General features: G+C 32.6%; 1 protein-coding gene across 1 annotated transcript in view; it reads right to left on the reverse strand.

Annotated features, from left to right (window-relative positions):
• The window catches only part of LOC132704658 (polypeptide N-acetylgalactosaminyltransferase 2-like), a 66155-nt gene that overhangs the window by 26369 nt on the left and 13517 nt on the right, over positions 1–26269 (reverse strand). The gene's annotated exons all lie outside the window — the stretch shown is intronic.

Consider the following 26269-nt stretch of genomic DNA (forward strand, 5'->3'; position numbering starts at 1 on the left):
GAAAGGCAGAACTTTTAAATTAATGGGAAGAAAGCATAATTTTTTTTCACAAAATTAAAAATTAACCTATTTAGTTTTATTATTCTTGGCTTACTGAGATATTTTCTCTTAATTTGACAAATTTTTGAAATTGAGTTCGTAAAAATTTGTAGACCTCAAGAAATACTGACTTTAGATATGCTTAATAAAATTGAAAGAGCGTTAATAGAAGTAACCAATGAAAGTATAATATACAGGGAGTTTAATTTTATTTTTTTACGAAAATGAATATTACACACCACAACAACCCTAAAATAGGTGATTGAATATAAAAAGGAGTATCTACTAATGTAATAATATACAAAGTGTTTCATTTAGTAGTAAATAAGTTTAGTTTCCCACATATTTATTAATCGTTTTATATATTTAAAAATAAATTTAAAATATTTCTTTTGGTCTTATCTATAACTATTGTATTTAACATTTTCTTCTAAAACAACATACTATTTGGACAGCCTGTATAAATCAAACTTGCTGACAGTTCGCCAATCAGCCTGTTAGCTTCTTTAGAGCTTAACTTAACTTAACCGAATGTTATATACTGAAACTGTCGAGTTCAGTTAAGCTCTGAAGAAGCCAACAAGATGATTGGCGAAACGTCAGCAACTTTGATTTATATAAAACCGACGTGAGAGAAAACTAGAAGATTTGTAAACAGTAGCAACTCAATGTATCAAAAAATGGCAAATACGTTCTGAGGTATTGACATAGAGAAAGAACTTTACAGTAATCTTCATCATTTTAAAATGCTTTGTCAAAAAATGGAAATTTTTATTACATTCAAACTCTCTATAACAAGAAGAGATTTTAAAAAGTCAACCGACACCACTGACGCATAGATCAAGGATGGCGCTTCACACTACTGTTCGAAAATCCACCATCGGCAATGGAATGTCAAATTTCTAGCTATTTCAAACTTTGTGTCTCTCATCACCAGCCCTTCAGTTTATCTCCTCTTTAAGTATTTTAGCCTGTATAAAGATTTTTTTTTGGACCTCCTGTTACAGAAAATGCAATTTCGGAAATCTGTTTATTTAACCAAACTAACGTTTAGCAAAACAAATATATAAACTGGTAATTAGAATGCTTTAAAATAACAACACACCTAAAATGAGTGTTTTCATTTAGAAATTTGGCGATGAATTCTTCGAAAATGTGAAAAACAAAATTCAAATATGCCAGTCATTCATCATCATCATATAGAAGCCATTTTTTATATTATACAGAAACACAAAAATAATGAACGATAGTGTTGTGAGAACCGAGTCTTTCTATCCCAGAAAAATCAAAAGCTGGACAACCTGTATGTTGTGTATCGGACTCGGGAAACGCAATATTACGTTTCTCGGTGAATGTTTTTTTTTCGGTCAAGGTGTGCGAAGGACGCCAGACTATTTTAAATTAATGAAAGTTCCACCGAATCGTTTATCCAAAATAACATCGACGACTAAATTCTTGATGCCTCTACCGATAAATTGATAGCAATCACTCTACTAAGCTCACTGACTCACAAACCGAGAGGAAAAATGCTTAAATTTTATTATTGTTATTTCTTATTTATTTTATTTGATTGATGAATCGCTGGAATTAATCACATGACTTTCAGATTTTCACATGACTTTCTAATACTATGCAGTAATATTTTTAAAATTTTCCGACGAAATTGGAACTACATCTACGTCTAACTTATATAGTTTATTTGCTATTGAATTTGAATATTTGTGTTTTTCAAAGTTAAAAATTTATGCCATATAAATATTGTAGAATGTTTCCAGTAAGTAGTAGTAACTCAACAACCAGTGACATTCTTAGGAAACAGTGGAAACCAGCATACAACAATTAGAGCGTTTGTGAAGAAAATTTTAGCTGCGTTATACTCTTTGGAAGATCAAGAGACGCATTTTTGGTAAATGCATCCCATTAAAAAATGGGACAAATATACGGCACGATAACGACGGGCAGATTTCCTGTTAAATTTCTAGATCAGATCAAGGACCTTACACTGGCAGAAGAACAATAACGAATAGAGAAGCTTGGAAAAAGCTCAAGTCAAATAGAACTCTCTGGAGGTTAGAATTAAATAATCAAATCAATTATTCAGTTAATTCCGAGACCAAATACTAAAATAAGGAAAAAATAAAAATCATTATCGTCATAATGAGAAGAGTTGATAAGATGGGAGGATAAGTTTATTAAAACATACGCAAGATTGCGTATTTGTTTATACATTCAAAAGATGGTTGACATGCCTACGAGCACACAAAAATAAATAACGCTTCTTACGGTCATTAAAATTAATTATACTTTTATCACTTTGCAGTAACTTGCTTATCAACGATCATTATTTGTTCCGAACGATTTGATAATGGGAAAACGAACGGTCCTGTAAAAGAAGATTCATATCTTTTTTGTCAGCAATCAAAAACCAATCTTCAGGCACCAATCGGCAGTACTCTACGCAAGTGCGTCAAGGTACTGCAGCCTGGATTAGCTGCGGCGTACAAGGTTGAACATAATTCTATAAATTTAATTGTTTATTTACCCGAAACATTTTACATAGCTTACCCTAAGAGGAAAAATGTTTAATTTTTATTATTGTTATTTCTTATTTATTTCATTTTATTATTTTCAGCGCAGTTTTTTTAGAAATAAATCGGTGGAATTAATCAGATGAGTTTCAAATTTTCAGATGACTTTCTAATACTATGCAGTAAATTTTTTAAAATTTCCCGTCGACGTCAAACCTATATAGTTTATTTACCATTGAATTTGAATATTTGTGTTTTTCTATGTTAAAGACTTATGCAATATAAATAGAATGTTTCCAGTAAGTAGTAGTAACTTAACAACCAGTGACATTGTTAGAAAACAGAAGAGCAGATCTAAAATGTTTTCATTCTGGGTTCAGCCACCCGGCTTAAGTTTTAAGGCTCTGCAAACAAAAGAGTTGATAACCGATGATTAATTCAATGGTAAATCGTATGTTAGAGTGTACAGAGTTTAAATGGCTGAGAAAATCTTGGAGGGAGTCTTGACCATGAGGCCAAGTAACAAAAGTATCATCGACATAGCATTTCCATAATGTTATTAGATGAAAGGTGTCGATGGCTTTCGTCTCAAATGTTTCCATAAATATATTCGCCATGACTGGTGATAATGAAGAACCCATAGCTGTTCCCGATGTTAGTTAAAAAATTTGACCATTATAAGAAAAATATGTTCCAGCGAAGAGGCTACTGTAATACTTTTTCAGTTTCAGTCAAGCTCTGAAGAAGCCAATAGGATGAAAAAGCAGCAAAAACCGACGCAGGAAGAATCCAGAAGTTTTGTAAAAAGGTGGATATTTTGTTTGAGAATACTTTGGAAAACTATTGGTGCTGACAATAGGTCGAAGGGGTTTGTGAGTCTTAGGGAGTCCGTAGAGACGAGGAATTTTAGAATCATGAGGGGTGACAGATTTTTCCCCCGATTCTGATAGAGAAGAAGCCTTAATATCAGTTTTAAGGTTTCGTTAGATAGATGACATAGGATCTTTTTTAAGTTAACGATAGGATCCGCCCTTAAGAATATCTTGAATCATTTCCTGATATTCACCGTAGCATTCCCTTTACCGATAAACTGATTGATTTTGGAATATTAGATTTAGAAGCTTTGGACTTTTTAAGGATTTTTGCGGTTTCAAATGGAATTTCATTAATCGTTTGAGAAGGCAGTTTGTTTAGGACAGACAACCGACGCAAGATGAATCTAGAAGATTTGTAGATAGTATTACAGTAGCCTGTAAGTTTTTCCTTGAAAAATTAAAAAAATATATATTTATGTTTATGAAGTGTGCTGTAACTTTGAAGTTCGACGATATGTGAAGGACACTTTATACAGGGTGTATTCACAATCAAATTACATCGATTTTGCGAAAGTTCCATAGTTGTCCGCAGAAACACGATAGAAAAACAATGCGTCCCTCTAGGACAAGAATCCGCGAAGCGCCTTCTTTTTAAAATAAAAAGCTGATTCGTGCTATATGCGACGAACTTGCCCCGTTCACCGACGATTTTTCGAAAGCAATCTGATTAAACATTTACTGCATTTTTGGTTAGTTGGCTCAATCGAATAATTAATAAAATAATATATTATAATACGGCTAAGCATGTCACACATGCTAGGTATGGGATAATTTGGCGCAATTCGAAAATATTGTAAAAAAACATATATATAAAAACATTCTATTTAAGCGATTTTAAATATCATTTTTTATTCTAAATAATATTTTTTTTTATTTGCAAATTCTGGATAGTTAGAAATTAATGGCAACCCGTAACCTTTTTTTTTTGGTGTTACGTTAGGGTAAAGATATGAAGATGCGGTTTTCACTGCATTGTTGGGCCCTTGTTTTAGTATCTAATGAAATAAAAGTTATATCGTTAAAAGTTTCATTTTTTTTTTAATATTTTTATGCGATTACATCCACCTAGTGACAAGCAACCACACTTATAGCACTATTGATTGCCTAGGAGAAACCCTCTATAATTAAACAAAAGAGATTTCAGTTCTTCTTAGTTTTAAAACAGTATCACTCAAACTGTGATTAACATTAGGCATTTTTGTAGAAATCTAGTTTTAAAATAGTTCGTTTCTCTAATACGGTACTTCGTTGCCATTACTGGGACCACCCGGTACAAAATAAAATAGATATTACGCAACGGTATTGAAATGCAGTGCGCATTCCCCGACGAAAATTTTACTTTGAAGCATTTTGCATATTCCCTTGCGAAATTCCCTACCGTATTGGCGCCAAACAATCGCACGAATTTCTGTCTAAATTCAGGAAGTGAAAGTAAATTTGAAGAAGCTATTGTTCCATCGTTTCTGCAAAATATTTCAACCGTGTAATTTTCATTTTCGTTTAATGGTCCACATCGTCTTCAATCTTCAAGTATTGACTTTATGCAATGGGTTTTAAAGTTTAATGTACCTTTTTAAGATTGAATTGGTTTAAATTTGACCACAAAAAGAGAAATTTATTTCTAATCTGTAAATAGTTGGCAATGTCGATTACACAATCGATGGGCAGCGATGAAAACGTTACTACAACTTTGACAATTGCTGTCAAAATGTCATATTAAAACTTAAAAATGATAAAATTCAATCAAAACTTTAGGAATTATAGGGAAATGGTTGACAGGGCTTTGGGTACGAAGCTTAGTCCGGGTCAAGGAAAAAACAAAGGAACCAAGAGCTCATAGTAACACTTTCTTTCAACAGCCACCAAGAACAAAACTTTATACTTGGGTGTCTCCAAAATATAACCAATCAAATATAATCAAAAATCAGTTAGATTTCATAATTATAAATGAATAATTTAAGATAATTAAATTAGATCAATAAAAAAGATTTATAAACCCAGATATGTTTCAAAAATTCATTCGAAATAATTATCAAGGTTACAGAAATTTCTCTTAAATCCTCTAGCGTTCCACCAATTGACATAATAAACATAATAGACAATATTCTCACTCACAGACAAGTTAGGCCTATCATAAAGCAAAACTTGCTAGATAGTTTAATAGTTTATTTAGACCAAAATTATTTTGAATTTAATGGTCAATTTTATATTGCTAAAGAAGGATTAATTATGCGAAACCCACTTAGTCCACTACTTGCAAAAATTTTAATGTGCAATTAAGAAAATATCATAGATAAACCTCTTCTGAGTAAAGGATTTCTCCTGTGGTATAGGTACGTAAATGATATTTTTGCTTGTGTCACTGGAACGGAAAGACAACTGCAGTCCTTTTGAATCATATTAACTCCATACATAACCGTATCAAATTTACCATAGAGACGGAACTAGATAACCCTCTAAACTTTCTGGACTTAAATATAACTAAACTACACAACAAATTAGATTTTTCCATTTACCATAAACCCTTACGCACAAAACCATTTAAATGCATCCACTATAATCCAAATGCAATTTTAAAAAGTTGATTTTTATGTAAAGTACGCTCTATTTGAAAGTTGGCACGTATAACGCTATGATTAGTGCCCGTAAAAAGAAATAAGTATAATTTGTAATAATCTAATTGATTCTTTTTTAAGGTCATGTCTTTTTTACCTCCCGTACTTGTTTTGTGGTCACGCGGTCCCTTTTAGCTTTTTTTTATTTATTAAAACTTGCTACTACATCATCATTTTGAAATGTACTTCTTTTTAATTAAACTAGCAATTTAAAAGGAAAATTTAAGAAACTAACTGCAATTTAATCGACAATTTACTAGTCAAAAAAACCTGAGTAGCAAAGTAGGATTTGCTAAGCGAGAGTAATTTATTTGTTTATAACAATAACATGACAGCTGTCAAATTTCTAAATAAAATTGCACTTGGTTTGTTTGCTGGTGGTTTTTTAAAAGTTTATTTAGCAATTGCTGGTTTTTGAAAGCATATTTAAAAATTATTGGTTTGTTTTGGTGAAAATGGTTCAATTCACAAACCGTGAAATGGTCGGATGTATCAAGAAAGATATCCTAACCGTCCGCTACCTAACAGACACCTTTTTGTTAATGTTCACTCCACACTTAGTGAAACGGATAATTTTAAGAGGTCTACTGCTCGTATAGGAAGACCAAGAACAGTAAGAACGGCTCAGATAGAGGAAGCTGTCATAAATGCTATCGAAGAAAACCCAGAAACTAGCACGAGAAAAATTGCAACCGAATTAAACGTTACCCATGTATTAGAATGGCAAATTTTAAAATATCAACAACTTCCTTATCATATGCAACGCGAGTCCAAGCCCTTTTGCCATGGGATTTTTCCGCTAAAAGTGGCTTTGTGTAGATTTACACAAAATAAGTTAGTGTAGAATCCAAGGTTTTTATCACAAGTGTTGTTTACCCACGAGGCATGTGTTTCCCGTAACTCAATAATAAATAAACTTCCATAACAATCATGCGTGGGCCGATAATAATCCTCACGCCGTAAAAGAGCAATTTTCGGTAAATGTTTGGATTGGAGTTATAGGGGATTTCCTTATTGGGCCTCACTTTCTGCCTGGCCGACTTACAGGTGAGCAGTAAAGACAATTTATTAAACATGTATTACCTGAACTTTTGGAGGATGTCCCGCTAGAGCAAAGACGTTCTATGTGGTTTATGCATGACGGAGCTCCACCGCACTTCAGTTTAGTAGCACGTCAGTATTTAGGTGAAAATTATACTCATCGCTGGATTGGGCGTGCTGGACCACATTTTTGGCCACCCAGGTCACCTGATTTATCCATTAAATTCCTTTCTCTGGGGACACTTAATAACATTAGTGTACACAACACCAGTCCAAAGTGAGAAGGATCTAAGAAATCGGATAGAAGACTCTTGTACACTTAAGGAACACCCCTGGTATTTTAGAAAGGGTTCGCTAGTCTCTACTAAGGCGTACAAACGCATGTATCGAAGTCGGGGAAGGTCATTTCCAGCAGTTGCTCTAATTTATTTTTTTCTGAGAGAGTATTGTTTGTTTACAGTTATTTAATATTATTTAATAATGAACGTCTTCCTGTTAGTAGTTAATTTTTTGTATTTATTTATTTTTTAAAGCGTAGTGTGGAAGCAAGTTCATGCACCAAATTTGCTCCAAATGGAATGTGGATTTTAAAAATCGTTGTTTTCAGAAAAAGCAGTGGCGTGTCATTTTTTTCTTTAAAAATATTCAGTCCCAACCCCGTACGGACGCCATTGGTAAAAATAAAGCTTTTGTGTCAAAAATAGCCTCTCAATAATTAAAAGATGTACACCATTTTTGATAAAAATATCGAAAGTGATATAAAAGTTATAAAAGAAAAAATTTTAACACCCCGTATCTTGAAAAATATGCATTTTTGGACCCATGTTTATATGAAAGTTTGGCAGCGTACTTTTTTAACACTCTGTATTTTTGGGCTGCCCTGTATATGGTTTAAATCATGTAAAGTGTGTATAAAACCCATTTCTAGCTTTTCCAGATTAAAAGTTTCTCCCTGTTCCCATAACGTCGTTCCACTGTGCGGTCTGAAAACCCTATTTTACTTAAAAAAAAATGTTTTTTCTGAAATGTAATTTGACATCGATATAGCAATATTGACGTTTAAAGACAGTCATAATTATTGTTTACCGGGTTCCAATATCCAGCAGTTTAAACGTGAATCGCTGCGAATACATTTATACAAACTCAATATAAATCGACCCGGGTGAAACCATCACCCATTTAGATAATAGCTGCGTTATTCAAATCGATTCGATCCCATTTCACTCAAGCGATTGTAACACGAAGGTTTTAGGTAACCGCTTGGTGGTCACGAATTCGGTTTTTTTATAAACAATTTTTTTCACCGTTTGAAGATTGCTATCTTCGCTTTCGCCCACGTACACAACGGCATCCATTCTCTCGTGAAATAAATTACTTACGCTCTATTACAACATTTACGTGCGAATTGAGGATCATTAAGTGGCGGTTCGGTAATTTTAAAGCAATTTCGACGATTTTTAAGCGCAGGATCGCCATTAAACAAATGGCGGTATGATTACTTCTCGACTAAGTTAAGAATTAGTGAACAATATTTCGCTGGTATTTGTGTTATAATCCGATCTTGTTCCTTCATATGCAATATTAACGTATTTAAACTTAAAATTAAAAATAAAACAAAACCGCATCATACAGAAAGTCATTTTTTTCCAGCTGTTACAATAAGTCAGCTTATATTTACCAATAGAAAGTAAAATTTACAACTTTTTGAACTTCAGTGAAGATTTTCACCATAAATCTGCAGCTTTTACAATGTCATTGCTATTGCCATGCATTGAATATCTTTAAAATCAAAAAACTCCCAAAATGAGTTGACAATTATACCTATTTTTTTTGCACTATGAAACAACATTTATCTTCACCTGCGTTCATTTAGTTTAGCGCCTCCATTGTGACATATTACAATTTTTTAATCCCTGCCCCATCCTCAATGTCAGTAGTTATTGCATGTTCAGGTTTTCAAGTACCGAGTTTTGGGTATCTTCATATCCTAAATTTCAGAGTATTCAGATTTCAGATTTACATAGATATAAGAAAGTGACCAATTGCTTTTGAATGGGATTATCCAAGGGTTTTCATTAACATACAATGCAACAAGATTATTACCTAAAGTTTCGGAATTTAAATTCAGATAAAATTGTGGTCCGTAATAGAAAATTATTTTATACCTACCTGTGTTTAATATTCTTTGGTTTAGTATACTACTTAGTTTAAGTTTATTAGTAATCATTCTTATTTCGTGTGTAATACAGCGTGTGTTGAATCGTGTGCGAATTATGCAAAATATGTGCGAGTCTAGTGTATCTCAGGAGATGCTCCCGCCCAAATGTAGAAAACACTATTCCATTGAGACTAAGGAAGTTATGAACAATGTTTATTTCACTCTCATTGAACGTGGTACTAGCAAGCAAGCATCTTTAGAAGAAACAGCCACATTGACCAAAATTCCAACATCAACTGTATTTCAGCGAGGAAAAAAAGAAGCGATGCTGACATTTTCTCGAGTGTAGATGAAAGTGATCAACATATAATACGGAGTAAAATTTACCAGTTATACGAGGAACAAAGCGTCCCTACATTAGATATCTTAATTAGGAGGTTTGAAAAAAATGAAACCGGTGTTAAATGTGGCAGAACTACCTTATGGAAGTGTATTCAACAGATGGGTTCTAGATTTAAAAAATTGACAAAATGCGAGTTTTATTGGAATCTTTTAAAATTCGGAAATGGCGACTGGAATATCTAGAAAAAATTAGGATTTACACAGAAGAACAACAATTATAGCCAATTATTTACTTGGATGAAACCTGGTTCGACACTTATGATACCCCGGAAAAGGAATTCGTTGTAACACTGTTTTCCCCGTGATAACTCCAATGTCCTCAAACTTATAGAAACCGAAGTTTTTAACATCCCTCCACAAAGTTGGGCAAATTCAGTTAAACATATAGAAAAAGCAGAAATAATTAGAACAGGCAATGATAGCGATAGTGATACTGATGATACCTATTATGTGAATAATTTTGAGTAATTTAAGTAGCCAATAAAAATAATTTGTAATTTTATTTTAGATTTAAACATAAATACATATATAAATAAATAAATATTATTTAGTATCTTTCCTAACAAAACCCCAAATAATTAAATTCTAAGCAAAGTACGGACCTATTCGACAATTTTTCATTCTTACAGCTTGCCCGGGTCTTTCCATAATTCGTATCAGTTAGTCACTTTCTTATATCTATGAACAGACTTTACCTTTCCCACTAGCAGTTTTGTTCCCAGTCATTTAGGTTGATTTCTTAGTGGAGAATTATATGATTTTGTACCTATCCAGCAGCTGAAGCGCTCAGTCACACAATCGTTACCGCTTGTAATCATTGTGTACAGCGAGTATCTGATATTTTTCTACAAATCCTTCGCCATGCCCAGAGTCAAATTCAACTGTATGGATTGTACTTTCTAGTTTCATTCCATCTGATTCGCACCATCAACATTATTTTATTACGTTGCCTTCACTATGGGGACAAAATTGCTTTCTTTACAACAATTTCCCACATGTCTAGAACGTAGTCTTAATAGTGCTCTTCCCTTATGGATGTTATGGTTGTAGTTTTCAACATTCTTTTCTACACTTATTCTTGCGACTAGTTATGTCATGCTAGTGATGCTGATTTGCCTGCTTAATACTCTTACCAACGGACATTTGTACTATGCCGCTTTTTATCCTTCTAGCACCTTCGACCAAAAGAAAATCAGACTAATGGATAGGACTATCTCGTAAATTGCCGTACCCAGTTACACACTAGCACTGTTAGCCTAAACGAATCGCTATCTTTAAAATATTTTTTTGATATTTAATCCGCGTCATACTTTCTTCTTGCAACATAAAATGCTTTAACGACGTTACAATCATTTCATTAATAAATTCATTATGTGAGCTATTTGAAATTCAGTGAATTGCTTCATTTGTTTCGCAAACGACATCGGTATGCATCAGATGCTTGACATGTATACCTACATAATATAATATCAAAACAAGCATAGATTAACGAACGCCATTTCAGACAAATGTGATATATGTACACGCGTGCTTGCAAAAAAATAATCTAATTTGAAATAACATTTTATAGATTGTGTTTATGGAGGTATTTCCATATATACGAAGTTGAAATTCCCAAATATTAAATAATAATTAATGCAAGCCACAGTTTTCGATCGTTGAAAAATGAACGTGTAAATGAGATTAAAGCAAACTATTTGTTGGTTAATTGGATTGTACCATAAGAAATATACGAATAAATATAAATATATGAATTAAATTACTTACACGCCAGATGATACTATTAATTTAATGAAAATAAGAAAATTTGTCTAATGCGGTGCCCAATGTTAGTCGTTACTAACGGACCTATGATAAGTGAAACTTAATTTCCGAAATATGTATTTCACTTTTCAAAAGCGAAAAATAGATATAAGTGGGATCCTTGAACCAACCTACTTAATTATAAATTATTTTTTAAAGCGTTTCAGCAGTCAAAGCGAAGATTGTTTTAATTTCTAATAGAAATGAGTTTTTTCTTCTCTCCCCAGTCTTTTCAACTCTTTTCTGTCTGTCAGCCTGATCATTTACCTGGATCCATAATGCTTTTTTTCTTTTATTTTCCAAAAGTTCTCCACTTTAAAATACTTCTGACCCATTTGCATGTATTTACAATATTTAACTTGGTTTAGGGTAGTAATAAAAATATCAATATCGAATTAATTCATATATGCCAATGGACGTATTGAACCCTTAAATGGTTCTGTGAAACCGAATATGAAATGGAGAGAAATTTCTGTTTTCTTTTCCAGGAACCTATGGTCATTTGATAAAGCTTTAGTTTGAATTTGGAGTTTCTGATTCTCAAGGCACTTTTTCGTAACATGGTGAAACATACATGTTAAAAATGTTGATATTAGTAAATAAATCACTAAAAAATCCCAACATTTGAAACTAACATAAATTAAATTTACTCACTGAAAACCGACAATCTTTTAGAATTGACAAAATAGCTGTTCGACTTATTAAAGTGTCTAGCTTCATATTTAGCAGAGATAAGTAATTCGTCTGTTTTAAATGGCCAATTCCCCGCACGGTTGATATTGGAAGACTTCCAGTTAACAGTTGCTCACTAAACATTTTATATACAGTGTGTCCCCGATATGCGAAACATCTTAAAATCAATAAATGTTGTGTTTCCCTATTTTACAAAATTTATTTCAGTGTGATATAAATATATGACGTACTGTGATACCATTTTTTTGCAAAAATAGCTCTTGCGAGAGCGTGCTTAAAGACTCAGGAAATTTTTTAATATCTTCTTCACTGCAATTTTAGCATGAAAAGTATACGACGTGATATGGCTTTGAAATCATCATAGTGAATATTTTGAGACTTCAGAAAGAAAAATAGGTTTTGATAACTCTTAAAACCTTCGATAATAAGAAAAGCGTTACACGATATGGAAAATGTCACCAAATTTATTGTTAAAATACCCAAGTCAATTAACACCCTTTACTAATGGGATTAGACGGCTAGATTTAAAAAAAACTGTATTGCTAACTGTCAAACATGTATAGGTAATTGTCACTCTCCAATCTTATTTTAAATTTTGTACCTATCGATTTCGCACCTGTCATGATTTTTAAAAAATCATGACATCACCCTAATATGGGCTTATAGGCCATAATTTTATTAAAATTATTTATTATTTTATTTAAAAATGTGTAAAATTAGTCAATTCAAATCAAACTTTTGAAAAATCGTCAATGTCAGGCCATTCGTTCCAGCCTGTGGCGTTGAAAAATTCCGGTGTGTAAGAAATGGGATTTAAATCTGATTGAGAATTATAGACGTACAAACAATAGCAAGTTGTTTTTCTAAAGTGCTAGAAAAAGCCATCTACAAACGAATGAATTGAATGAGCAAGAAGACATAATACCAAATGTGCCACATGGTTTTCGTTCAGAACCCTCCACGGAAACAGGGACAAATGATCTTGGAGTGTTTTTCGATTTGCCTCGCGGATTTGACACCTTCTCCTCGGACATAATGGCAAAGGAGCATGCTTAGGCATAATAATAATTATCAATGGATAGTATCATATATAACTAAAAAAAAATAAGGGCTACAGCAAATGAAAGCACTAGTCTAAAAGGTCTAAAAGGTGACCGTCGAGTCTAAAATGCATGGGGATGCATTTTCGTCTGTGGAAGGGATGCAGAAGGATTGATGGATGGTGTCACTCTTGTCATTACTCAGTTTAATGAATTTTGTAAGCAAAATCACTCGGAGAAGACAGTTGTGGTTGAGTTTACTAGTCAATACATTAAACCTTTACCAGTTCAATACTGATGGATTGCGTTGGATATAAATCAGACCACGAGGTTTCTTAGTTCTTATATTGATGGCTACTTGAGATGAAACCAGGCCATAGATAGTGTCTGAAATAAGCTAGACAAAACGTGCTTTGCAATATTAACGATTAGGGACCCATTTCTTGAGACCACTAACTTTTCTGTTTCATATATCGTAAGCTGAGGGCTAATGATTCTGAGAGGGTATTGGTACAGCAAAAGAGGCTGCTAGGTTAATTTTTAAACTCCCTGTCTGACAATCCTGTAAAGAGACATTTCAACAGCATAAAATTGATCACACATAAAAATAAAGATTCACATAAGAAACACACTGGTGTCCACAGTTACAATGTAATAGGACAGTTATTGAAACCAAAACTTCACATGTTTTTTTATTTGCTTCCTCCCAGCCTGAAAAATCTATCAACAAAGCAGTTTAAAAAGGCCGTCAAGAGGCTCCTGTCGGCTAATGTTTTCTACAGCCTGCAAGACTTTGAAATGAATTTAAGAGCATTTAAATAAATGTGTGTGTTGTTTATGCCAAAGTGTTAGTTGTTATACATTTGCTTGTGATATCCGTCTTTAGTTAGTTATTGTGTACGATGTATTATTATATACCTAAGCTATAATTTGTTAATAATAAATAATACAATAATAATACTTTAACCCAGTCCACCCTATTCAAATTTTCTTTACTTTACTTTTCACCTTCAACCCCAAATTAACCAATCAATTACATGATTTGGAGCTGCAAAACTTCCTTTTTCAAATTAACCACTCTGTATATTGTATATTGTATTGTATTTAATTAACTATGCTATTCACTTACCTATTTAATGCGGTGGTTTTGTTGTTTTATATTTTCTATTTTATGTATCTTCTTATTATTAAACTCAAACGACCTTTGGATTTTATGGACAAATTTCCCGTCATCTTGTAGAAAATCAACCTTTTTATACGTTCGATCAAAATTTTATCTGACATTTCGATCATCATGTAGCAAAATCTCATTCGGATCACTGAATCGAGATGCGTGTGCGTATCTCCTCGCGGTTACTGGAGCGCGACTAATTAGCGTAGATGTAAAGCATTCACACATTAACCAAGGCGGAATAAAAATATTTAAATAAATACGGTAACCGGTCAACCGTATTTGGGCAAAATTTGTCGGAAATTCAGATGAATAACTCTCTAAAATTGGTGAAACAGATTCCACGCAACTTCTAAATCATTGATTTCAACAATTTAAAAAAATAATTTTGAATATTTGGAAAATTTTTGTATTGCTCCATTATTAAAAAAACTATTAAATTACAACAAAATACTCCTCAAACCGCTTTTTAAAAAGTAGAAAAGGGTATTGGCATTGCCAATAAATAAAAACCTCAATAAAAGTGACATTTTTGATTAAAAAAAACTGTTTCAAAATTTTTTCTTTCTCTTCAACTTTAATTAAGAACTTTAGTCATAGAAAAGAGCGTATTTACCACACCTAGTTAGAATTTAGAAAACCAGCATACGTCTTACAATCTATCAAACACCAATTGAACCTGTTGTATCTAATCACACATTAGAGACAATCTACAAATATTTTTGTATTTTCTTTAGAAAAATTTGTTGATTATTTCAAGATTATTTTATTAATGGAAAATGAAAAAAATTATGGAAATTAATAGGAGTAGCAGTAAATAAAATCCGCATGTGACGGAATACACCGAGTATTCCAAAATAGACTCTCAACGATGAGTTTTCGATTGCACTGACAGTTTTTTTGTGGCACAAGTTATGCGATTTTTACTTTTTGTAAAAGTACATTTAATAACCGTAAATCGCGTTGCTCACAATTGTAAAGTAAGTTGCAAGCATATTGCTGCAGTTCTCTTAAAGTGTTTGGATTTGGAGTCGGTAAGGTTTTCCATTAATACTAAAGAATTGGATGAATCCGTAACGGCACTGAATCGCCAATACCAAACGAACAGCATTCAGTTTACTTCCGGAGTAGATTGACAGTTTTTTTCCGCCAAAGGTGTCATGGAATTGTAAAATCGGCCATAACTGTGGGCTGTAGGTACACTTCTTATGGATTTCTCTTGCGTTGGGGATTGACTGTGTTCGTACAACTTCAAAGAGCGCTTTTTGTGACGTAGGAGTCAAGTCCTCATATTTGTGTTCTTGAGTTTTACTTTTAAATCGTGTACTTGGTTACGTGCCCGTGATGAATATCGATATACCAGAAACCCGTCTGGCACTGGCCTTGTTTTACGTCGACAGAACCACCCCCATGAAAGATAATATCAAAATAAACCTCTTTCTCCGATTGTCATAGTTTTAAGCACCTTTTTTTATCCCAAGCATAAAAAAATAAAAAAACACTTTTTTGCTATGAAATTAGGATACATTACATGTGTAAAAAAAAAAACTCGAAACATACAAAAAAATACTGGTGCGTAAACGAACCACTGGGAAAAAACATTAAATAATGTTTTGGGGCATCAGATGTAACATATAATGTATACATAAATATACAAAATAAAGTTCAAATTCGACAGAAAACAACTAAAAGTAGATTGTTTTCCAAATAGAACATGATTTGATACAAAAAAACGCATAATATTTTATGGTGCGTGAGCGCACCACGGGTAACACCCGGTTTCATTTTTGGTGATATTTTACAAAGCGTGTGAAGTATATAAATGTACATTACACTTATTAAAAACGTAAATTGTGTAGCTGTGGCAGATTCTACATTTCCTTCCGGCTTTATTAGCATGAACAATCATGAAGTGAACTTGATTATCATAACGCAGATTAAGATTTAAAATCTACCTGGGAAATATTTTATTCGTTGACAATATTATACAATTTCCATGCATTCATTACTAAACTATCCAGTGAGTTACAAAATACTGTCAAATGGAAGAAAGGTCAGATCTCAGGTCAAAATATTTTTTTTACTATTTTGGATTTACTTGAAAATGTGATACAAATTTATGTACCGCTTTTATTAACTTTTGAAGTCATATATAAGATCTTTCCTTTGCACATAAATTAGCGATTTCTACGGTTTTATGTCCTTTAGTAGTGATAATAATAACATTTCTAAATGGATGTGCAAAAATATTTCCTGGATGTGACAAAAAAATCATAGAATAGGTGGTGCATTAACGCACCACTCTCAGGACAGTACCGACACGCAGAGACCGATTTAGGGAATCACCAATTCGTATTCTAGGGCACGGCTTGATTCGCAGGAGCAAATTGGGAAATACTTGCTTGGAAAGATTGCTGCTACAATTACAATTATATAGAAACATGATTCTGTTATGCTTGCATATATAGGCAATCCTACATGGAGAACTATAATTTGGGTACAATGGGGTCGCAACTACGTACACTTTCTCACATTATTACGGTGAAGGTAAAAGTGCCTACGCGGAAGATCTCTGCATGAGAAACAAAACTTTTATAGTTACACTTTAGTAACGTCGCTTTGTATGTAATAATGCGGCCAAATCTTTAAACTAAATTAACTTTTTTTTATTTGAGCCGCGCAATCACAAATCTCTCTATTGTTTCGAGTGTTTGGAGGGAGTACTGATTAGAATTAATTCTGTACTAAAAAAATAAAACACTATTTTTGAAAATGAAATTTAACATTTCAAAATGTACTAAGCGCTCCGTGAATAAAAATCAACATTAAAATGAAAAAACAATAATAGTATTAATATTATTAATGATAATAACAGAAGCACATGCTGAAAAAAACCTTTTTATTTAATATAAAGTCCCCATTTTTGCAATTTTGACGTAAAAAATGGTGATCTTGTGTAAAAAGTTGTAGGTTTCGTCGCCATTTTCATAACAAATTAACGCCTATATAGCAGTATTTTTACAATGGAAAAAAACATTTAGATGATATTTTTAAATCTCCTTTTTTGCGAATATGCAACCATATACAAAGTCAATTGTAAGAATGGGTGCTTCCATTTTTAATTTAACTTTTAATCTTAATTTCTGATCATCCTGTCTTTAATGTTTCAAAGAAACTTGGACAAGTAACTCTTATACTATTTACAAATAAAGACAAGGTGCTATTTACAAATCTTCTGAAGAAACCGATAAGGTGATTAACGAACCGTCAGTAGGTTTGATTTATAAACAAATGACGCAGGAGGAATCCGCTGTCTTTGTTTATTTTTGAAACAGCAATACTTTAAAGGATTCACAAGGAAATGAGGAAAATAAATAACAACGACTTTCAGTCACAGAAATTGATAGATATAATTAGACCTACAATCGTCACTTTTGAAATAAAATTCGAAATACACATATATTAAATGTATATAGAATTTTCCTAGAAATTCAAGCGAAATAGAAGCGAATTTTCTGTTTGTTTTTTTGATATTTGATATACTTGGCATATTGCATTTATTTTTGTTGCAATGAATTGCAAAACCAGAAAATTTAATACCTAGGTGTTTCCGAACACGCAAAATTCAAAATTGCTATCAACAATGTTGCCAGATTTATCACTTCTACGTACTTCATACTGAAAAAGCGGCGTTGCCGTCACTTAGTAATTAATAGAAACACAGTTTCGAAATCACGAGACCTTACTATTATACTCATTTGACCCTAGTACTTGGTATACGGCTCAAAAATTGATCAATGCAGATTAAAAAGAACTAACAGATTTTTCAGCACGTCATGGATTGATAATTAATCCAAGTAAATCATCTGTTATGCTTTTTGGAAAGAATAGGGATCGTTTGGTGTCTGAACTTAACATAAAAGTGAGTGGTAGAGCTTTGCAGTTTACAAATTGTGCAAAAAAATTAACACAGATTTTAGTTTTAGAGAGCAAGTTGGCAATTATTTACAAAAGGGATGCGTCTCCTTAAAGTCGCTTTATCCGCATCGCCATTTATTGTCTGAGGCTCAACAGATGAAATTAACGGATTCTCTAGTGTTGAGTTACTTTAACTGTTGTGACATTTTATATGGCCCATGTCTAGAATTGAGAGAGTACAAAAAAACTGTTTGCGGTTAATTTATGGTATAAGAAAATATGATCCAGTCTAAGTGGTTGAATATGCGGAATAGGCGTAGACTACACTCCTTAGTATTTTTTTACAACAATATTTTTAATAACGGTCCTCCTTACTTGACAAATAAAATAACATATAAGACAGATGTTCACAGATTGAACCTTAGATTTAGGGGTCTTATCTGCCCCCATCCACACAGGACGTTTCTTTTTCAAAGAAGCTTCTCCTATAACGTTTACAAACATTACAATACCGTTCCTCTCTCTCTTTAAAACCCTTATCACCATTAAACTTCAAAAAAAGAACTAAGACAGGAAACAAGCCAACAAGCAAATTGCAAGTGATTTTCGAGTAAGTTCAGTCCTAAAATTTTCTATCCAATTTTTAATTCTTATATACACGTACACATTTTCTTTTTTTGCTTTAGTCTCATGCGAACTAACAATTTCAAAATAGTTGCTATATATTATTTTATAGGGGTAGAACTTGGAACAATTTTAATTGCTTTCATCTCCTTTTTTGCAATTTATGTGGTTTATTGGTGTTTTATTGTATTGTAAATTAAACATTGAAGAATAAATGTATTTGTATTATTATTATTATTACTAAGTAAAACTGGTAAATCTGACAACATTGCTGTTGTAAAAAGGAAATATGGAATTACATTTGCATCGAAAATATTGATTCATTTTTGCAATGGTACATAGGTACAGTAAAAATGTATTTTTTAATATGGTTACGTATAATCTACTATGAATACTTGATAGCAACAAACAAACAAAACAAAACGAAACAAGCAAAAACGCGTTGGTGCATTTAGACAAAATAATTTCTAAGAAATGTCAGGAAATTTGTACAGAAATGCTTAGGAACGAATTACATGAATTTTCCAATAGAACGATATGTCGAAACACTAGTGGAATGAGTGAAAAAAAAAAAGTACTTTATTGAATAAAAGTGATATTTTTTGATAAACCTCGAAACCTCGAAATAATAATAAAATACGGTCTACCCGGTATATGCCCATATACATATCGATAATTAACCAACATGAAAGTGCAAGTAGAACTTTTCTCGTCGTCAAATATTAGACCAGAATAACATTCCGTTTATCCTAGATCTCTAGCAGATTTCACCGCTAATTAATCCGCACATTCTCCCACAGTTCATCTAAAAAAAAGAATGTTTCTAGTACGCGACCTTCACAACAAATACCAAACTGTTTTTATTGGTTGTTATATCACGGACAGTCAACCGAAATCATCTGAAGACGTCCGACTTTTACTTTTAAATTGCCGCATTTAGCGCCACAGTAATAAATTTAATTTTGCAATCGCACGTACATAATTATATCTGCAGCATAATGTGCGAGTAATTGTTAACCGAGTTAATGGATAAAATAAATAAGCAAGAGGAAAAGCATATCTGTTAGCGATAAACATATAAAACGACAAGATGCAATAACACCGGATAGCCGCCGGTTTTATTATATCCCACGGATTTTGAAACGATTCTGCATTGTAGTGATGATTTTTTAGCGTGCGGGAAGTGTCACTTTCCACGTCAGTTAAGTTTCCTATGGATCCGAGCCACTTCGGACATTTCCGAAATTTTACTGTACGGGTTTGGGAGCAATCGGATGTTTTCGGAGACGTTTCCCACGTTTTGAATTTTGACGTTTGTCAATTCTGGCGGTAATGTCAGTGAATGTATTCGTATCGTTTTGCGAAAATGTTTTCATCTGCCATGCTGTTATACAAATTTCTCTACTAAGAGTGGATTATTACATTAAATCTATAATAACAAAGTGTACGCTTAGTTTTATAATAATGTAACCTTAGCTCAATATTAAATTATGTAGGTAGGTTTACAATTATTCATTGAATGTTTTTACATATTTATATAGGTAGAATACCTTTTGTAGATATGTACATTGGTTTCCGATATATATGTAATCATTTTTTGTAATAATGTGTGAAGAAAATTATAATGAAATAAATTACAGAAAAATAATCCGTTTTTCGTTTTAACCTATACTGTTTCTACAGATTTCTCTAATTAACACAAAAACCTATTCAAAATATGCCAAAAAAGATCTCATTCAAGTAGAAAAACTGTTGTTATTCTATGAATAACAACGCCACAGAAACATTGAGAATGTCAAACCAAAATTGTAAACTTAAAATGCGTATTCTTTTGGTTTCGAAGAAAATAAACATCCATTTTATTTTTACTCAATATTTTATGAGTATATTATATAAGAAGTGTCGTAAACGGCATTTGAGTTACGAATTTATTTGGCACGAGCGGAGCCCAACGGAGCGACTGTGTAATAAACGAGTCTGTATACTGTTTCTACAACAGTTAATTTTTGAACAAATGCGAATACATTCACTGACATGACCGTCAGAATTGACAAACGTCAAAATTCAAGCCGTGCGGTAAAATTCCAAAAACATGCGATTACTCCCAAACCTGTGCTGTAATATTACGGAAATGTCCGAAGTGGCTCGGATGTTTGGGAAATGTGGTAAAGTGATGCTTTCCGTAAGCTAGATTGGTCTACAATTAGGTATTTTACAGGAGCGAGTCGGAGCGCAGCGGAGTGAGGGTTTAATAAACGAGTTACTTAAAACGTTTACCAAACGTGTTGCATACTATACTTTTTCTACAACAGTTAGTTTTCACGTACATTTTTGCAAAACAACACGAATACATTCACTGACGTGAGCGTCAGAATTGACAAATGTCAAAGTTCAAGCCGTGTGGTAAAATCTCCGAAATCATCCGATTGCTCCCAAAAACGTGCGGTAATAGTATATTATGCAACAAGTGCGGTAAACGGCATTTGACTCACGAGTTTATTTGACACGAGCGGAGCGAATGTTTAATAAACGAGGGACTTAAAAAGTTTACCGAACGTGTTGCATACTATACTTTTTCTACGGCCGTTAGTTTTTGGGTACATTTTCGCAGTTGTTACATATTATACTATTAAAGCAGTTTTGAAGTTAGGAAGTAAAGTACTCTCGTAGATATATGCGAAATTATAAACCAGGTTGTCGGCAGACGTCCGCTTTTTTCTCAAAAGTTTGAACCACATTTTGCAACAAAGCTTCGCTTATTTCGTCAATGCAGCGCTCATCTTCATCTTTCAGAACGTCAGTTGTTTCAAATCGTCCCAGAGAAAATAGTCAAAAAATAGTGTTAACATTAGCAACTTGTGGCAGCAAAAAAATCGATTATTATGATAGCGCAGAAAATTCACAGTAACGATGTTTCCTTGCTCATTTTGCCACCTGACCACGAACCGCAGCAGTCATTTGTTTTGGACGTGATCGTTGTTAGGGGACAGTTTGTCGATTTTATAAGCCCCATATGCCTTCACTTTCTTTGTTTACATAACCAAATGATTGAAAATGATCACTCATCACTCACTTGGTACATTATTTCCATCGTCAGAACAAATTAAGTGAAATTCCATTTTTCGTCAAAATAAATTATTCAGGATATTATTTCGACCGTTACACAGTGTAATTTAAATTTGAAAAATACTTTATATCAACACTTGCAAAAAAAAATTTACAAACATGTCTTGTGAAATTTGCAATGTATATATAGAGTTATCATTTATATTTCGCCACCCAAGCCGTAACTGCAGGTTGGTTGGTTTAAATTAAAAAAAATGTGGGCGTTTTCGCCTACCATCCAAAATTTTGAGTTATTGACACTTGAAAGGTTTTATTCTTGCGCATCTTATCTATTTCAGACCCCTATAAAAAGTAAACAATTCAATGTAGAGTAAAATATCTATTACAATATATTTCAGTTTATATTTTAGCTTCAATTTTACAATTATTTATTTTTATTGGGTTGGGTCTATTTGGCTCTAAATTGAGTCGTTTAGATTTCATAAGCGCTTAAATTGTTAAAAGAATTAAGAAGAAAGAAGAGTGTTTCGAATTAAATTATTAAACATTCGATAAACCAAGTTGTAAACATTGAATTGACTTTAAAATAACAGGATACAATTATTAGGTTGTGTTGAAACCCTTTCTGAGGATTTATCTCTATTCACCTAAGTATGTGCCGAAGTAAAGACTAAAATAAATTAATATGCATCTGAAACTCCTAATACAGGGCTCTCCTTCGCACCATAGCATTGAATAATTTTTTTTAGGCATCAAATTTCGGTAATTAAATTTAGCTTTAAATGTTGACAGAAAACCGATGATGATAAATATTATTTTATTATTATTTATTACAAAGTATATGACAGTATTTGAATAGAAATATGTACTTACATGCCAAATATCTATCTATCTATCGCCAAGTAGCTAAAATCTTACTGAATGAAAAAATAATCAAAGTAAATAGTCGGAAAATTTTCATTAAGCAGAAGTTTTCCTATCTATCGCCAAGTAGCTAAAATGTTACTGAATGAAAAAATAATCAAAGTAAATAGTCGGAAAATTTTCATTAAGCAGAAGTTTTCCATTAAACTATCGTGTATCAGAAGTGGCGTTTATTTTTTGCGTTGCTGTGTGTAAAACAAGGCTTTAACAACAAAATTGCACGATATTAAAATCTGATACTTATTAATGGCTAGTTATTAAGGTAGGTATTCTGAAAGTTGAAACCAACATGTGGTTAGTTTTAAAAAATTCCAAACTAAAGAAAGACCCCAATAGAAATACTAAAAGGATGTCGAACTTCCATTGTCTTTATTTTTACCTTGCACAACGTTTCGTAAACCCTTGATAACGGGTAGGGATACAACTGTCCGAAACGTTGTGTAAGTTAAAAATAAAGACAATGGAAGTTCGACATCCTTTTAGTATTTCTACTGAATCAGTGTCTACCACCTTCAAGCAAAGACCCCAACACTTCAAGATCTGTATAGCAAAACTGATCTCAAAAATTATATTAGGAACTTTCAAACAATCGAGGTAAAGTTTTTTGCCACACGCTTTCTACGGTTGCTTAAGAAGTAGGTATATCTAGGACAAAGGAGTAATAAAAATAATAAGTACGTAGGTACTGAAAAAAATTAGATTCCATAATATTATTGTAGCCTTTGGCAAATAATAAATTGAGCCTTGTTGCATTATATTTATCATCGGTCTGTAAAACACGAAATGTACGAAATTTATGCTCTGGTAGGCGCACTTGCCCTATCTGAATATTTATTAAGCAGTGTCATAATATTGTTTGAAATACGTACGAGTTTGATTCATTACAGTCAGACTTCAACGTCAATGTTTCAGTATATTCAGTAGCTTAAAAATACTAACTGATATTTTACCTCTTGTATTTCAAATATGTTGTTCTTCACTTTCACACATATTTATTTATAATATTTATTCCAGACAGGCAAAAAGAGGAAAATTATGCAGGGAAGTGAAGAAAAGATCATAGAAAAGAATAAATAAAGAAACAGTACATACCCGTACACGTCCAACATAATTTTTTCTTGGGCATTTTTGGCAGTAAATAGAAAATATACAGGGTGGATCAAAAGTAAATGTCGATACCAAGTTCTTTTTTTTAGACAAAACACAATTTTCTTCAAATCTAGTTTCCAATTCTGGTTAAAATTTCACTCATAATTCATGTAGCTTAATCTACACCTCTCTGCTACCTTTCATGGGCAAAAGAATAAAAAGCAGCTTTTTTTTTTTTAAATGAACTGGTACGTTTCTAGTACCAATAAAGGTTTTCAATTGTTACAATTACGTTTCTGTCAGTAAAGAAATTAATAAATCTAAATGAACCCCAGAGAATTTTTATTTTTATTGGATATGGAGACAAAACGAGAACTCCAGAGGAAGTTTGTAATTTGTTTAACGCAAAATCTCAACCATTAACTTGTCGACAATATGCTAAACGGATTAAAAAACCTTCCAAAACATTACTCAAGATATTTGAGTCGGTAATATTGACAGACAATTTATAGAAACAGTAACAGATCGTCTAGAGTCAGGAGGTTCGAAAACTAATGAGAACAAAAGATTAAACATTCAGTCAGTTATTGTTTACACACAAAAAAAATATTTATTTATTTTATTTATTCGACAAAAATCTCACTTACTTAATGCCCACTCTTACAGCTTCTTTCCTAAATATTGGGTTTACTGACAGACATGTAATTGTAACAATTTAAGAACTTTACTAGCTCCAACTGCTCCCCTATTTATTTCAAAATTGAATTTCTGGTTTTTATTCTTTTGCTCATAGGATATCCTACAAGAATTATGCGTGAAATCTGAAGCAGAATTCGAAAATGGATTTAAAAAAATGTTCCATTTAAGAAAAGGAACATGGTATTCACCTCTACTTCTTGACCCACCCTGTATAACTGTGATGAAGGTGTGGGAGCACTTTTCTTGAAATCCAATGCTTAATTTTTAAATGAACTATTTTCATATTTTAGCTGTTCAGTGTATATTTCGAATTCGATTACCTTTTTCTCTTTGTATAAAAGCGATACTAGTTCGTAAATAAGAAAATATATATTAAAAGCGATTTCACCAGTTCAATATGAGAAATTTACTCGCATTCACATAATTTCTATCCGCAACTGACCAGCATTTCGCTTACACCCATTGACTCGGTTAACGCTAATGGGTGATTCTAGGATAGAAGTATAACGTTTAAACTGCAGTACAAAAGTTGATAATTGAATAATTAAAATCGCCTAAAATAATTTTAAAAATGTGCCGAACAATTTCCTATTATTTTTTTGATAGTCGGCAACGAATGGACCAAAAGGCGATATTAAACTAGTGGAAAGGATGATTTTCTTTACTGTTAATGTTCAGTAATTCGGTGTTATGCACTGTGCCAAATTACGATACGTTGCTTTTTCGGGCAGCAAAATGATGATTTTAAAAAAATATTGAGTGATTATTTAAAAAATAAAATCTAAGAACTCCGAAATAAAAAAACACCACCATCACCAAGATGAGGTAACTGCGATATAAAAATGAAAAGCACATCTTTAAATTAACACTTGCGTATTAATATTCAGCGAACGGTAGAAAATGGCAGCCATGAAAATCGAAAGGTGCATAACAGCATCCGTTAATGTTGGGTCTATGCAATACTATAATATATTGCAATAGTCATTGGCAGCCTAATGGTGAAGGTGTTGTTTATGAAAACGAATTAACATTTTATTTAACATGTCTCGGATTTCTAAGATCGATAGCATTTGCTAACAAATAGCCAACAAAATTTAAAAACCAATGTTCAGTAGCCATGGCATAGCTAAGACCGGCAGACTCTGTGTTCTGATGTTTTGAATTCAAATTTCAGTAAATTTGTACTCAATGTACAAATTGCATATAGCTAGCTCACTTAAAACAAGACTATTAAACGAAAAAAGTGAACCAAGATTTTCACGCCACCGAAGTATCTCTTGAATTGCTTTCGAAAATTTTATTCGATTTTTATTCCAAATTTATGTGCCAGAGTCGCCAGGCAGGCCAAGAATGACACTCGTAAATAGATGATAATTACGCAAAGAACTAACGTTTTAGATTAATTTCTTACTGCTAAGTGACAATAATTTATAAGGTTTAAACTGCTATAGCTGCAAGTTGACACTTCCCCGCCAGAGTGTAGTATTAAGATCTTATCGCCGAGAGCATAAAGAAAAATTACTCTTATTATACGCTCGGGCGCTTGTTTACTGCTCCGTTTTATTAATTAACCAATTAACCAAA

The sequence above is a fragment of the Cylas formicarius genome, unplaced genomic scaffold (genome assembly GCF_029955315.1).
Source record: "Cylas formicarius isolate icCylForm1 unplaced genomic scaffold, icCylForm1.1 PGA_scaffold_7__23_contigs__length_41026272, whole genome shotgun sequence".
Lineage (NCBI taxonomy): Eukaryota > Metazoa > Arthropoda > Insecta > Coleoptera > Brentidae > Cylas > Cylas formicarius.